The sequence below is a fragment of the Aedes albopictus genome, chromosome 2 (genome assembly GCF_035046485.1).
Source record: "Aedes albopictus strain Foshan chromosome 2, AalbF5, whole genome shotgun sequence".
NCBI lineage: Eukaryota > Metazoa > Arthropoda > Insecta > Diptera > Culicidae > Aedes > Aedes albopictus.
Window position 1 is genome coordinate 117,605,958 of NC_085137.1, and position 12,916 is coordinate 117,618,873.

Genomic DNA, 12,916 nt, shown 5'->3' on the forward strand with positions numbered 1-12,916 from the left:
ATAAATTGATGTGAACTCAAACCTTTCAAACTTTACAATGCATTAAATCTCTTACGTTATTTAATATTTTATTGCGAACAACAGCTAGAACATTTCCACAAATTTGTTTTGTGGACAAGTTGATCAGGATGTGGATCCAATTGATCAAATATTATTTTGATGGAATTTGATCAATAGAAGGATTTTCCTTTCTTCAACACGTAATATGTTCTTTCCAGCTTTTACTGATATGGAATTTTTGGCTTAACTAACATTTTTCAAAGATTCCCTTCTTTCAATTGAAAGTAATTTTAAAGTTTATTTTTGACAATAAAAATAACATGATCACTTTAAATAATAATTTTGGTGCCAAACAGCAAAATTACCCGGAATTGTTGATCACACACTGAAGTCAATCGAATACCATACACAAAAACCTTATAGAAGCAACAAGTAAAATACACAGAAATAATAACTTAAGTGACGGTTTTACCTATACCATTAGCCTGACTGTCACTGCCCGAAAGCCAGTACCCTCAATATCACAAGCTTGAATGTACCATTAGGCCGAATATATGGCCTAAAAAGCTTGTTCTTGAGGAAATTGATTCTAATATTTCCAGCAGTTTATTCCTTCTTTTAATCATCTGCTGTTCTTTCTAGATGAACTTCTTAGTTTATGTGCGCCATTTCTAACCAATATATTCCCTTATCACGGTGATTGTAACATGTGAGCTTAACATATTTGGGCTTATCTAATGGCGCTCCGGCTACTGTTATAGAATCTTACTATCAATGGTGTAAGGGCATTCGGCTGAAGGCCATTGGGTCGAATGTCATTGAGTCAAAAAGTTATTTTGCCGAATGGCCATATTTTTTTTTTCGTTTTCTTCTTTTATGCTGTCAAAACAATTGTTGAAGTTAGAGCTACTGAATTTTACCCATGAATCTTTCCTTCTTTTAAATATAGGAACAATATACGGGTTTAAGATCGGTTATTTTTTTTTTTCAATAATTTAACTATTTGTTCCGCAATATCAATATTGCTTTACGATTCTAACATAATCAACAATTTATGCCAAAGACTAGATGAAACTAGAAAGAACAGCCTGTGTTCAGAAGAAGGAAAAATTCACTATTTGATCTAGAGAGAATAGTTTCATTGTAGAAAAATAGTTTTTTGCACCGAAACCGTTGATGTTCAACTAGTGAATTTTGCCTTCTTTTGAACATAGGCTGTTCTTTCTAGTTTTATCGTAAGACTAGTTTTTGGCATAAATTGTTGATTGCAGTAAAACAATAAGGCAATATTAATATTGTGTAAGTATCAGATAATTATTGGAAAACCGAACAAATTCAAGAAACCGTTCCAATTCCTGTTCCATAATCACTGAATTGCGATTCGTGATCACCATTCTACCTATTGAACATTCGGCACAATGGACTTCGGTCAGCAGTATTTTGACCATACCAGATATTTGTGGACATATGCACTTATAGCCTAGTTACATCGAAGTCTCGCGCTTAGTATCATACAGGCGTATCTGCTATGATCGATTTCTCTTCATCGATTTTCTCTTTGCTCAAGAACTACCGGTGAATCATTTCCTGTTGTTTTCGTTGTTCTAGCCCTAGTCGTCCTTTCTCGGAACAAACCAAGAGATCATCCTAGCAGTGACAATATTGAATTATTGTAAACGATTGAAACTTATGACATTTTTTTATGTAAATGGACTGAATTATATCCACCAAATTCTCACAATCACATCTTTAGTTTTAATTAATTCTTAGAAAACGGAGAAAATTTCTATTTGCCCGAAAGTACCATTTGCCAGAATGTACCAATCCCCAGAACTTAATATTTAATATTAAATTCTGGGGATTGGTACATTCTGGCAAATGGTACTTTCGGGCAAATAGTATTCTGGCAAATGGTACTTTCTGGCAAATGGTTTTCTGGCGTTTGTCATTCTGGCGAATGGTTTTCTGGCGAACGGTTTTCTGGCAAATATCGCACAATCATGGATTCCTCCAAGAGTTACCTAAGAAAAGTATCCATGAAACCCTCCATGGACTTCTCCAGGGATTCTTTCAGAAATTCTTCCGGGGATTCTTCCAGGGATTGTTCCAGGAATGCCTGCAGAGATTTTTCCGGGAATTTCTCCAGGGATTCCTCCAAGGATTGCTCCTGGGATTCCTCCAAGGATTGCTCCAGAGAATCCTCCAGGGATATCTCCAGGAATTCCTCCAAGAACCCCTTCAGCGAGGAATGCTTAAAAGAATTTCTGAAGGAATTCCTGAAAGGAACAATCCTTGAATATTCAACAATATTGAACAATCCTTAAAGATATTCCAGAAGGAATTCCTAGAAGAATCTGTTGAGGAATCCTGAATAAATTTCTAAAGGAATTTCTGGAGGAATTTTTTGCAGCTATCACTGAAGGAATTCTTCGAAGAATCCCTGATGGAATTTCTGAAGGAATCCATGAAAGAATTCCTTGAGGAACCCCTGGAGTTATCTTTGCAGAAATTTCTGGTAGAATCCCTGCAGGAATATCTGAAGGAATTCCTGGAGGAATTTCTAGGGAACTCGCTTAAAGAGTCCCTGGGAGAATTCCTGGAAGAAAATCTGGAGAAATCCCTGTAAGAATTGCTAGAGGAATCTCTAGAGAAATTCCTGGAGGAGTTCCTGGTAAATTCCCCGTAGGAATCCCTGGAGGAATCTCCAGAGCAATCTTTGGAAGAATCCGTGAACCAATTCTTGATGGCGTTCCTGGAGGAATTATCTGTGGGAATCCTCAAAGGAATCCCTGGGAGAATTCCCTGAAAAACCAATGGAGTAATCCCTGGTGAAATTTCTGGAGGAATCTCTGGACAAATTCCTGGAGTAATTGCAGTAGGAACCGCAGAGGAATTCTGTGAATAATTTCATAGGAATCACTGAAGGAAATCCTGAAGGAAATTCTGGAATTTCAGAAGAATTTCTGTAAGAAACTCTGCAGGAGGTTTCTTTTATCAAATTCCTGGATGAATCCCTGGAGGTATCACAGGAGGAATCCTTGGAGCAATACATTCTGGAAACTCAAATCACCCGCTTACAGTGCTCGCATCGTTTTTGCTCCTGTTTGCTCATTGCCGCCACGTACTTAACGGTTTGCGAAACACAGTGTGATTAGTATTGGGCGATCTTGTTTTCGTGACGATGATTTTAATCACAATTTGTTCCAAATGATACGTATGTTTGCCTGTGCCTTAAGGATTTCCTTTATCAACATGTGAGCTCACTAGTTCGTGCCCAGAACATCCTGATAATTATAATCAAGATTGCCTAGGTGAACGTGACGGTTAATCAGGAATATTTAATCAGCGCTTTACGCTGTTTAGTGATTTCCCCTATTATCATAGAACATAGTTTAATCTGTTACAACTTTAACTATACTGGTTTACACTTCCTTTTATTCAAAATGTCATTATTTTGGAAAGCAGTATAAATTTTACATAATGAAAAATACTGGCGAATAGAGCAAAAAACTGCAGAACAGACACATGTAGTTGATCACACCACATATGCACTATAAATTAGATGCAACAATGTAGACCTTTTACAACTAAATAAACCACTGTTCAATGCGAAACCATAAAACTGTGAATTCCGATTCGCGCCGCAATAAACAAGAATGTAAAATCATATGCATACACTACATAACATTGAAACAGGACTTTTTGAAGCGCACACCCTTTCATCCTCACCTCCGTGGTCACTCTCAAAACCCTTCTTCGGCCGGTGATGATAACACTGTACAACCCGATCACGCCTCGGGGGTGACTTCATTAAAATCGCATAAATCGATAAGCATAAAAAGCCGGAGTCGTGCCACTGCTGGCCCACTAGCCACTCTCTGCCACAGTCAGCCAGCCAGGCGTTCCTTAATGACACACGTGATATCGAACACCATTCATGTTGTCGGTTGATTGTCCGTCCCGTCCGCTGGCTTCTCTGACTGCTGGCTGGTTTGGACGGACGGAGGGTGGATATCATTCACACACAATGCACTATCGTGGCCCGCGGCGGCACTCGCTTTGTTTCTTCTTCTTCGCTGGGATTCGTCGTTGGTTGGGTCACTTATTGCGATACTACGGCGGCGATGGGTTTCATTTAGGTAGGTGGGATGGCCGATAAGCACTACTGTTTCTCGCGCATCAGCGCATTTACTGCAAGTCCGCGTGCAGCTTTCGATTGTTAATTGATGTCCCCGCGTAAGTCTTTAGGGTTCTCGATTGGTAGCTGGGTTTTTTGCTGGTTTTATCATTAATCAAGGCTGGTTCTTCTCTGAAGGTTGGGTAAAGCGATGCTTGCTTACGAGACGGAAAGGATTAATGCGGAGAATGTTACATGATTTTTTTCAATCTGAAAAGAGAAAAATAATTGAAAAGAGAAATTTTAAAATACGAATTTTAATGAACATTTGGTATTGAACTATTTTTTGATGTTTCAAAAGTACACCTATTTCACACGTTTTACACTGTATCCTGTACACTTTTGATTGGTATGCAAAGGTCTAACACTATAACAGTCTCGCCTTTACATGAAAAGAACAATAGATGTTTACTCGGATTTGCCAAAAGGCTATTTTGGCGACACCACCCCTCAACTACCTGAAGAGCGCTTTGCATCAGGTCGAAAAGGGGGCTGATAACTAACAACGTTAGGTATGCCGGAGCCCGTGGCGCAATTGGTCACACGTTTGCTTCATAAGCAGATGGTCATGGGTTCGATCCCAGCCCCGGCACTTTCGTCGGGTTGCTCTTCTGAGCCCATGGCTCAAATGGACCCGGATACTTGGACATCGGCGAACTGCAACCCATAATGGACCCCCAATCGGACTGGAAATAGGAACAACCAATAGCCAACCACACATCAACATCCTCGTGCTCATCATTCTACCATGATGGGGTAGAAAGTGAAAGCAGCGCAACGGCAACCAGTTCGATAACACAATTAGAATAGAATACATTTAGGCGCAGTACAAAGTATAGAAAGTGGAATCGCTCACGCAGTGCCCTTGTGGACAAAAGATTAGGTTAAGTGATTGAAGAATGAAAATAACGTTAGGTCGTCGTCGGTAAAACTGGCTGCAAAACGGTGAGTCGATAAGGAGAGCGTCCAACATAGCTCTGGTCCTCACAAGTTGCTTCCACGGGTCAAGCGATGACAAAGACCGCCAGCTAAGAGTTGGGACGTTAAACAGAACTGGCACGATGGCCCTCCGGCGAGACAGGAGTGTTGGCGTAGGCCCAATAAGCCACCCGTAAAAATCCCCATTGCGAATAACATAGGAGAAAATACTTGATACAATCGACAAAGACCCACGCGACGAAACTCGGACTACGATTGGAAACTTGGAACATGGAATTGCAAGTCACTAGGTTTCGCAGGATGTGACAGGATAATTTACGACGAACTACATCCCCACAACTTCGACATCGTGGCGTTGCAGAAACTTGGTTGGACTGAACAGAAAGTGTGGAAAAGCGGGCATCGGGCGGCTACCTTCTACTAAAGCTGTGGCACCACCAATGAACTGGGAACAGGATTTATAGTGTTGGGAAAGATGCGACAACGTGTAACCGGGTGGCAGCCGATCAACGCTAGGATGTGCATGTTGAGAGTTGAGAGCCGTTTCTTCAACTACAGCATCACCAACATCCACTGCCCACATGAAGGGAGACCTGATGACGAGAAAGAAGCGTTCTACGCGCAGATAGAGCAAACATACGATGGTTGCTCGCCGCGTGACGTGAAACTCGTTGTCGGCGACATGAACGCGCAGGTAGGAAGGGAGGAAATGTACATACCGGTAATCGGGCGAAACAGCCTGCACGCCGTATCGAATGATAACGGCCAGCGATGCGTAAACTTTGCAGCCTCCTGTGGTATGGTAGTCCGAAACACTTTCTTCCCCCGCAAAGATATCCACAAAGCCACCTGGATATCACCCGACCATCAAACAGAAAACCAAATCGACCACGTTCTAATCGTCGGTAAATTATTCTCGGATATAACCAATGTCCGCCTTAGTCGCTGTATGCATGCGCTCAAAACTTTCGACAGTTATCACCACGCGTCAAAGTCGAACGCCGCGGCTCAACATCGAGCAGCTGCGTAACGTAGATGTGGCTCAAGACTACGCGCAGCAGTTAGCAGTAACGCTACCAACGAAAGAGCAGCTTGGCGCAGCTACACTTGAAGATGGCTGGAGGGGCATCCGATCCGCCATAGGTAGTACCTCGACTACAGCACTAGGCTTCGCGACTCCGAATCACAGAAACGACTAGTACGACGGCGAGTGTGAACAGTTGAAAAACGAGAAGAATACAGCATGGGCGAGAATGCTGCAACACCGCATGAGAGCGAATGAGGCACGTTACAGACAGGCGCGGAACAGGCAGAACTCAGTTTTCCGGATGAAGAAGCGCCAGCAGGAAGAACGAGATCGCGAAGCGATGGAAGACCTGTACCGCGCTAAGGACACACGAGAAGCTGAACCGCTCCCGCAGAGGCTTTGTGCCACAAGCCGATATGTGCCGAAATAATCAAGGGAATATTCTCACGAGCGAGCGTGAGGTGGCGGCAGCATTACGATGAGCACCTCAATGGTGACGTTGCAAGTACCGAAGGTGGCGTGGTAACAGATCTAGGAGTATGTGCACAGGACGAAAGACTTCCGGCCCCTGACCTCCACGAGATTGAGGAGGAGGTTGGCCGGTTGAAAAACAACAAAGCCGCTGGAGCAGATCAACTACCAAGCGAGCTTCTAAAATACGGTGGAGAAGCACTGGTGAGAGCACTACACTGGGTCATTACCAATATTTGGGAGAAGGAAAAATTACCGGAGGAATGGATGGAATATATCGTGTGTCCCATCTACAAAAAGAGCGATAAGTTGGATTGCGGGAACTACCGCCCGATCACACTACTGAGCGCTACCTACAAGATACTCTCGCGAATTTTGTGCCGCCGTCTATCACCGATTGCAAGAGAGTTCGTGGGGCAATATCAGGCTGGATTTATGGGTAAACTCCCTACAACGGACCAGATGTGCGCCATCTGCCAGGTGTTGCAGAAATGCCGTGAATACAACGTGCCCACACATCACTTGTTCATCGATTACAAATCGGCGTATGATACAATCGATCGAGAACAGCTATGGCAGATTATGCACGAATACGGATTCCCGGATAAACTCATACGATTGATCAAGGCGACGATGGATCGAGTGATATTTGATATAACTAAGGTGGTTTTCGAACACCGACCGAACACGACATTTTTTGTGAAAAAAGTCTAGTTTCATAAAGTGGTGGGGTGTTAGGTGATTAAATTTCTCATATAACTTTTTTATTTTTATCATGAAGTTTTGAGGCGATTGATTCATTGTATAGCAGTTACTATTCTGAATGGCGTATTACGGATTACATTTTGGGTCAAAGACATCCCAACAGTTGGTATGGATGATAAATTCAACTAATACAATATGGATCTTAAGAGACAAGTGTGAGATTGATACATGTTATTAGAAAATTGATCAAATATTTTTGACTCAATGCCGCAGGAGTCCCCTCTTTACTGAAGTTTGTGTCCTTTAGGTGTTTTGATATGTTTTAACGAAGGCGTATTCTTCAAAATAGATTTTCCGTCTGTTTTCTTATGTAAATATTATTATTAATTGGCGCTAGAACGTGACAGCTTTTGAAAATGTGGAATATGCTCACTTGTTCCATATATAATGTAAACCAGACTGCCACTAACTCTTGCAAAAGAAAGTATTTATGAAGATGACTCATGGCTGCTAAAATATCCCAGAATCTAAAATATGACCCATCAGCGATGCTCCAGAGTAGAAATATCTGCATTGAATACACAGTTTACGCCCTGGGCCATCTAATGATGCTTGCATATGAACGATTATTGTACGATCGGACTGCTTTTCCTGAAAGTTTTGTCAAAGATCACAAAGTGATATGTGATTGTGAATAAAGTTAACCTTCTTTATGCATTAGCTGACGCTCACCCCGCTGCCGTAGTGAATAGAATGGGGTCATAATGATCCCAATGCATTTTGCAATATTTTTTTAGTCCTGTTTGGCTGGAATATGTACTACCAAAAAGTTTCCCAAATCGATGATGGCTTTGTTAAAATTGTTGCTTTTCTCAGGAACTCAGGACTAGGAACATTTTGGCTAACGTCGACGGAAAGATCATGAGTATTTAATCGACGAGAAAGGTACTATCAGCACTAGGTGGATTAATCTGTGGGTTTTTTTTGTAGCGACATCAGTCAGATCGACGGCTTTTAAAATTACACATCCTAGGCATTGAAGAGAGACCCCCTACCTAGTGGTCGTCTAGTTAAATGGTAGGTTACTTTGTTGTTATTCACGGTGTGTCTAAAACCGTTATTAAAAAAATAAAATACCTATCAAAGCGGTACCCACCATTCGATAGATGTAATATCCAGGTATCATCTCTGAAATTTTAGAAATGTTTCCTCGAGGGAATTGATAGTTTGAGCGATTTGAAATTTTAGGGTGATTTTCATTGAAATTCTCTTTGAACTATTAATATTCAATCGTGGTTGTATCACGTTCGTGGCCATCAACCTGTCTCTCATAAATTTGGAATTCAATATTTGAAACATGGTATTCGAGTATTCTTACTGAAATTTTGAGAACATTTTATCTACGAAATCAAAAGTTATCGTGAATTGAATTGATAATCGAAATCCATGGGTTTTTGCAGTATTTATAGCAATTAAACAGTTACTATTTACTACAAATAATCAAAACCAATTTAAATGCCCGCTGTTGTAGTCAATCACAGCATTCAAAAGTTGGTTGAAATATGATTTAGATGTCTGGAGCGTACGATATCTCTCCCATGTTTCTGAAAAATAGCTGGGAACGCTCTCAGTAGCTTCCCAGCTAACACAGAGTCGTAAATGATGTTGAATAGGATGCTTAAGTGGAGGCCATATGCGTACCTGCTTCCATTTAAGGGCGGACGGGACGGTCGAGAAAATATCCGCCATTGCTCTGTTGCTACTAAGATTTTTTTTTTTTATGTTTATTAAAGAGACTTTCAGCCCTCGGCTGCCTACTACTAAGATGGTAATCTCAGATTCTACTTCATATTTTGCAACAAAAACCTATCATTGTGTATGCTCACTTGCAATGCATATGCTGATTGGTTTTCAGCATCTTCAGTGCGATAGGTCTCGAGATTACCATCTTCAAAATCGCGAGGCAAATTGTTAGAAAGAGAGGCAAGATAGGAAAAATAACACGGCGTCCCGATTCACCTTAACCGCATGTAAAGTGTACGCATATTGCCTCCTCTTTAGCATCCTATTCAACATCATATGCGATCGTGTGTTGACTGGGTTGCTCTCTAGACACACCAAGAGATTTTCCAGTATGTATCATCTCAGACCATCAACTGCAACTGCAAAATATGAAACTTTGAGAAATTTGGCAAATTAAAGGTCTCCCATGTCGTTCCAAACCTAGCCTTCAACGTGGTATAGTCTGGATCCTATTTATCTATGAAACACGCTATGATGTCTTCGTAGAATTTTAATGCCTGGAATATAATTATTATTAAACCATCATAGTTAATTAAACGTTTACGATCTTTTAATCGTGTGGCTTAGGACCTCCTTCAAGAACCATCATAGCGTCCATTAAAATGTGACATGCTTTTCCAGTGAAGCCATACGTTCGTTGCTGATGTCTCACAACAGCCATCATGGACCAAAGCTGTACCTTTCCAGGACTTGCTTTTTTGGCGGCTTTGTACAATGCGTTCCAAGAGTTATGTGCAAAGCAGGTTGGGGAGTGGCAGTTAATATCGACTCCTGATCAATACCGTTTACTAGGGGCTCATTTACACAACAAACATTGGTTATTTGTCGTAAATACTGTAAAAACCCATGGATTAAGATTATCAATTCAATTCACCATAACTTTTGATTTCGTAGATAAAATATTCTCAAATTTTCAGTAAGGATACTCAAACACCATACGTTTAGAATGTTCCAAATTCCAAAATTATAAAGAACAGGTTGATGGCCACGATCGTGAAAAAACCACGATTGAATATTAATAGTTCAAAGATTGATTGATTGATTGATTTGTCTTTATTTAAGAGACTTTCAGCCCCTGTAGTTCAAAGAGAATTTCATTGAGAATCGCCCTGAAATTTCAAATCGTTTAAACTACCAATTCCCTCGATGAAACATTTCCAAAATTTCAAAGACGGTTTTAGACACACCGTGTATTCCCTTGTGAATCTGCCTCGCTGTGGTCTGCGTGACTTTGGCGGGCTAGATTTACCAGGTTGGGCCAGGAACTTCTTCCATAACATCGGTCGCATAAGTCGCAGAATCAAAGAACGAGATCATTAGCATGATGAATTGGCTGCAACAGAGGACAGAGTCCATGGGAACGATAGGCGTTAGAATTCGAACAAACTGGTAAAATCTACGGGAGTTTATCGACAATAAGAGTGATCCGAAGGACAGAGTGTGTTTTTGGAGGCAACGTCGAAATGCCGCTTTTTCATTTGGTTCGGCCGCGAGCGCTTCGTCGTCGTCGTCTATTTCACAGTGCTCATCTTCGTACGTGGCAGTTTAGTGTGTTTTTGGAGGCAACGTCGAAAGGCCGCTTTGAGTTTTTGGAGGCAAAGTGTAGGGTAGTGGAGGTATTTTGGACCGGGCAGGTATTTTGGCCCACCTAGAGAGTTTTATGATATTTATCACATAATCTCTACTAAATCTTGGTAATTTTTTATTGGAACACGAAAAGTATTCAATTATGTGATGACCTTTATTTTGGATGTCAGTTAAATATGCTGTTCAGTATCAAAAATAGAGAAAATGTTTTCACTTCCAATGAAACGCACGGAAAAGCACCAAAAACAAAGAAGGTGACAAATTTGTAGTCGGCTTCGAAGAGGTATTAAATTTTACAAATAAATATTTATTTCATGTGAATGTAGTTAGGGCCTTGTAAGAACTCAAAATAAACTGATCTTAACCTCGGTGGAGCGATAATATTCACTAAAATGGTGGTTTGAGGTATGGCCAAAATATGTTCAACATAATCAGATGTGGACATATTTTGGACCACCTGTCAGATCCATCTCTCCAGTTCCTTCTTAAGGGACAAAATATTCATGCCAATGTAATGTACTCTAAAAACATATAAATAGAATAAGTTTGGACCTCCCGTGATCTGGGTTGTTATACGTTTATTTTACAATGAGATTGTTGTGGGTTCGATTTGTTCTAACAACTTTTCACCAAGTTAAAAATTTCGATTCGGTTTGTGTCCTAACAACTTGTCGACAAGTTGAAATTTTCAGGTGTTTAGTCATCCAGTGTAGAAAAGTTGTCCTTCTCGGCAATCAGTTGATGACTGCGACAATGTGTTATCTAATGTATGTTTGACAAATTACGTATCATTCAAATTACTTTATTTTTGATGGCCTTTCCACTCATTAAAATATGTGTGGAACGTCTTTATACTTAGCAAAATCACTACACTTCCGCACTTCCTATTAAGCGTTACGTAATTATACATGGTGACTGACGTCATGCAATAGTTAATAAATACACGTTTCGCGTCACATTTTTTTTATGAAACATCATACTACAATGCGTAAAAACTGGCAATTGCAACAAAATTTCATCTTTTTTTACCGTTACGTAATTTTTAAACGTTCCCTGCCTCAAAAAATGAATAGAAAAGATGTAAACTTCACGAAGTTTTAATTATTTTTAAATTTTTGCTGAGGTGGCTTTCATTTCATGAATCAATTGAAGTTTAATTTGGTGGGCCAAAATATGTGCACTTGGTGGTCCAAAATAAAATCAGGTGGTCCAAAATAGAAGCCCGAGATCCTTCAGGAGTTTTGATATTTCTTGTATTTATTACACCAATTTTGAGTTCTGTTTGGCCTTTTTCGACAGAAAACTTGTTGCTCTACGTAATGCCTACTGAAATTATCCATATTTTGAAGTGGGAACCTTCTTTTTTCGCTGAAATGTTCATCCACTTCCTAAAGGGGTCCAAAATACCTCCCTTACCCTACAGGCCGCGTTTTCATTCGGATCGTCCGTTGTCGTCGTCTATTTGACTGTGCTCATCTTCGTGATTTTGGAGGCAAAGTGAAGAGGCCATTTTTTTCATTTGGGGCTGCCGCGTCGTCGTCGTCGTCGCAGATTTGGCTGTGCTCATCTTCGTACGGGGCGGTTTAGTGTGATTTTTGAGGCAAAGTAAAAAAGCCGCTTTTTTTATTCGGACCGGCTGCGTCGTCGTCGTCGTCGTCAATTTGAATGTCCACATCGTCGTACCCGTGTGTAGTTGTAGTGGTTCAGTGTGATTTCGGAGAAGAGGCCAATTAGTGGAAGATGCTGTAGCACATACGAACTGCACACTTTGAAGGATGTTAATTGGTGAGCTCTTTCCATTTTATCATAACAATAATAATAATAATTAATGCTAAAGGATTTATACAATTCTGCTCTGGTTTTTGTGTATTTATCTAACAAATATTGAAAAGTTCGACACGTCATGTGTCGGCGCTAGTTCCAAATGCACATTTAGTTGGTAATAAATAATTTCCTTTCATTTTTTGCATGAACACAACAATTTGAATGGTTCGTCATCTTCGGTGTCGACATTTGTAATATTTTAGTCTAAATGAATAAATGTTTTGACTCAAAGAAAGGTTGCATGAATTTCTGGAAAAAGAGAGGGTCGGTAAAAGATAGACGGCGAACCATGCGGTAAGATCTTTCTGATTTATTTATCACGTGTTATTTTGTTAATACTTGGGAATTGATCGCGTTCAGCATTGTCTTGCACGGAAACGCAA